Source organism: Ruditapes philippinarum, unplaced genomic scaffold (assembly GCF_026571515.1).
Source record: "Ruditapes philippinarum isolate M1 unplaced genomic scaffold, ASM2657151v2 ctg4212_1_1_1_1, whole genome shotgun sequence".
Classification (NCBI taxonomy): Eukaryota; Metazoa; Mollusca; class Bivalvia; order Venerida; family Veneridae; genus Ruditapes; species Ruditapes philippinarum.
The window spans coordinates 4,418-8,834 of NW_026852362.1; positions in this window are offsets into that span (position 1 = coordinate 4,418).

Consider the following 4,417-nt stretch of genomic DNA (forward strand, 5'->3'; position numbering starts at 1 on the left):
GCAGAGATCTTTCAAACGGTATATAAATCTAAGGGTTTTATGGACTTTGAAAAAATAGTTTAAAAATCGATAAAGGGCCATAACTCGAGAACGCCTAAAAATCGAATCGACAATGGGGTGTACATTAAAGGTAATGAACTGTTCTTTCAATTGGTAGTCAACAATTAAAAATCATATCGGATTCGGTTGCTCTAGTAACCAAAATATATATTTTTTACGCATGAGTGATTTTGACTTCCAGTATGAACTTTACTATCGCCAGCGTCAGAATGTACTCGTCAAGACCTTCAATTTGATAACAAACATGACTATGTTTCGTTCATAAACGAAAAAGTTATGCGCGTTTTTCCGCATGAGTGATTTTGTCTGCCATATTGAAACTCTCCTATCTCAGAAACAGTAAAAGATAGATCTATATAATAATACATTTTCTGTATCTACTGGCAGAGATCTTTCAAACGGCATATAAATCTAAGGGTTTTATGAACTTTAAAAAAATGGTTTAAAAACCTCGTTCTTCAATTTCATTGGCTAATCAAAAATAGCAATACCGGTTTAAACCTGTCGTAACTGGACCGTTTAACGATAGGCTATAGTAACTTGTCATAAATAGTTTGATAGGCAAGGAGTAAAGACTGGGGGTAAGCTTATTTTAGTTATTTTAATGATTTTTACGCATGAGTGATTTTTAATTTCGATTTTAGTCCGTATTCATAAAGAGCGGCTTAAGACGTTTCATTTGATACCAAACACGCCTTAGTTCGGCAGAATCTGTATAATTGATGCGTTGTAAAAATAAACCATCTTCATTGGTCCATATTTCAATTAATTCATCCCCTCCGGTTTATCAACCGTAACAGAAAAGGTCCGTCAATTCTATTAATCTTTTGTGATTAATGAAAAGCTATATTTAGTAACGAAGGATAAAGGGTTTTTGTTCAACATAGTTCCGCTAGGTATTGTAAATCTAGACTAAGTGGCGACTGTACTTGACGGTCGCTGCGTTTGAAAGGATAATAGATTCTTTTGTGATTAATAAAAAGTTATATTTAGTAACGAAGGATAAAGGGTTTTTGTTCAACATAGTGCCGCTAGGTATTGTGAATCTAGACTAAGCGGCGACTGTACTTAATGCCTTTTTCTTTCATTGACACCCGCGTGGGGCTGATGAAATAGCTCCTGGTGGTTGTGAAATACCGCGACTAAAAATAGATCATGCGCAGTCTACAAGAACGTTACGCTATGACAGTCATTTCCTTACTAAATGTAGGTAAGTAAACGAGTTATATTTGTATCAATATTATTTTGAACCTATTAAAAAACTATTTTTTATAAATTAAAATGTTAAGTACGTATCTATTTACAAACATTTCTTTTATCTGTCATAATGGTAATTATCTCTTCGTCTAGGGCCGAGGACCTGACCCTCAATGTCCGCGATTCAAGCCCTAAATCGTGTATACGAGTCAGTTCCGTATACTTCCGGGAGATTAAAAATAAATTTATAAAAATAGACGGATGATCACATTCTTAAAATAGAACGATGATGTCATTCCTAAAAATAGAATCAAATATGGCGTCGCGCATGCGCAGTCGTGGCGCCAAACCGACCCCTATACTACTGTTGTTATAGAAAAAGCAAAACAGAATGATACAGAGGATAATCGACAAAGGGATACACTTAATATAATTGAATATGAAAACATGCCATATGCCTCAATGTAGTAGATACAGATGCATATGACTAATACTCGAATTTTGAAAACCATAATATATTATCAAAAGACGTGCACACTATTGTAATGTTACACGATAACGCCAAAAAATACCTTTATAGTTTTAAAATATCTTATTAAATATACTTATTTTTTCAGCATATTTCAAGACATTGAATAAAGTTATACAGGTACCCATCAATAAGTTATGTTATGTACGTTAAGATCTTTGAAAATTACAAAAATTCAATTAAAGAGTTTTTCCTTGAAATGAGCACAATACCGGTACTTCGATAAAAAGGCGTTAAACTTAAGATGATGTTTCTTATACACTTATACTTATACATTTATTAATGTATTTCCTAGTTATAAATAGCTCACACGAAAAGTTGTTCTACCATGTCATAATTAAAATTCATTATTATCTTCATAAAATAAACACGCTTTTTGTGCTAAATTAATGACAAGAATTTTGTCTAATTATTCCAAGTTTCTTTAGATTAAAATTGCTAACAGACCGATAAAATATCTTCTATTATACGACTGTGCTATGGTATTTTCGTGTTTTGAACAGATTCAGCATTTATATAATGGCAGATTTAACCGAAGTATGACCGAAGGGTTATTCAACATCAGAAGAGAGAATCGGCCCAGCCTGTTTTGGTTCAAATAGAAAATAGTCTCAGGGAATAGTACATATGTGTTATATAAAATGTATAAGTGTGTGTACTAAAACAACGTAATATAACACTAAATGACAGTGATGATTCGAATTAAAAAGCAAAACATTACAAACAATGGCTATTAAAACTTCAAGGAAGAAGTAATCGAGTGGTGCTTGGAAATTTGTTAATTAATCAGGTATTTATATACTCACCATTTCCATGTTTTGTATACATTGATTTTAATATTTTCCTGTTTGTATTTGTATTAACATCACAGACTTATTACCTTTATTCCGTAAGTTTTTAATTAAGATTCTTAACTATTGTTTTAGCTTAGGTACATCTCTTTCATTGCCATGCAAATGTGTGCCATGCATTTTAATAAAAGAATCGTAACGATAGCTGAAATTGTTGTAATTCAACTTCTCGAACCTTATATTATTACAATTTTACATGTATTGTACTTTACACAATTAATCTTAACACTTTAACAAGCATAATAATTTTACGCATGTTATAAGACTTAATAAATTATTTCTAATAATTACATGTATATCCATATGATTTTTATTGTTAATGTTTGTTATTCTTGCATATAATGATCCTTAAATGTTGTTTTGACTCGTTCCATTTGTCCATGAATAAAAAGTAACATAATAAAATTATTAGTATTAATCCTTGCAATAAATCAAATAAATAAAATTATATCTACTTGAAAACCCCGTTTTGCTTAAAGTGTATTTCTAAGACCTATATCACACACACATCAGAGGGTAAAAAAATGAATATATTTCAGATTGAGTATGTGATACATGCACATTTTGTCAGTCCTTAATTGAGTGATAAGTTTTCAATTAAATACATACAGTCATGTGTTTCATTTGTGTCAAGCAATTTGATCGTTTAAAACTTTTGAATAAATGTATGACTTATTTTATTACATTAAAGAAATGAGAAAAAATGCAATGAAATTGTTCATTTTATTTTTCAGCCTTAAGATGTAAGAAACAGTGATTTGACATTAAACAATCAAGAAGATGATACTGGATATTAATATAAAAAGGCGTCAAATAAGGAGTAACCATAAAATACGGATAAAACGGATAAAAGACAAGTGATGCATTGGAACAAACGCGAACAATTTTGAATGCGCGCTGAAGACATCAGGCATAAACATTTAACTTTGAAGTTGCTGAAGTGATTTTGGTATTCCCAATTCATCATGTTCAACTAAAGTTTGTTTGTTTTGTCTTTTTTTTCTAAAAAAAATCAAACTTGTTATTAGTATTTGATTCTGCTAAAATATAATTCCGGGAAATGTATATATAATATGTCTTATCAGTGCTTTGAGTTTTTGTGTAATAAAATATTGCGCAATATTATAATATTTGATAAGTATGAATTTCTGAGACATATTGTGCCATAAACTTCTGTTTGTTCATAATCTTTGGTATTAAATACTTAAAGGCACGTCATGCCTCAAAAATGTTGTGCTGTTAGTTTTATTTATGTTTGGTATCTTGTTACCGTTTCATAAAAAATAGTACTCACTCATTGTCCATATAGAACAATTTTGTGATATATTTTGGGACATATTGTGCCTTTAACCTTTTTACAATTTTGATACTAGCTTTTAAAATCCAATATCTTTCTTTCATAAACATCTTTTCTTTATATGTTTGATATGTTTCAATGTTCAAATTGATTTTTGTTTTTGTTTCTGATTTTCGATATCATTTAGGAAATTAGATATGAGATCAGAATTCTCCATAAATAATTTATTTGTTATTTCTATTACATTCGATGAATGTTCAGTAATACCAACTTTGTCTTTTTTGTGTTTGTTTCAGTAACAATGCATGCAATTTTATGAAAAAAATGAAACTTTAATCTCTTTCTATGCTATGCATATATTTTATTGCAAGTTAAATGATTTCTTTTTTTCTTTGAAAAAAATAATTAAACACAGAAAAACACACAGACAACATGAAAAATGATCTATGAAAACATATCATTGAACAGGACTAAAATTGTATA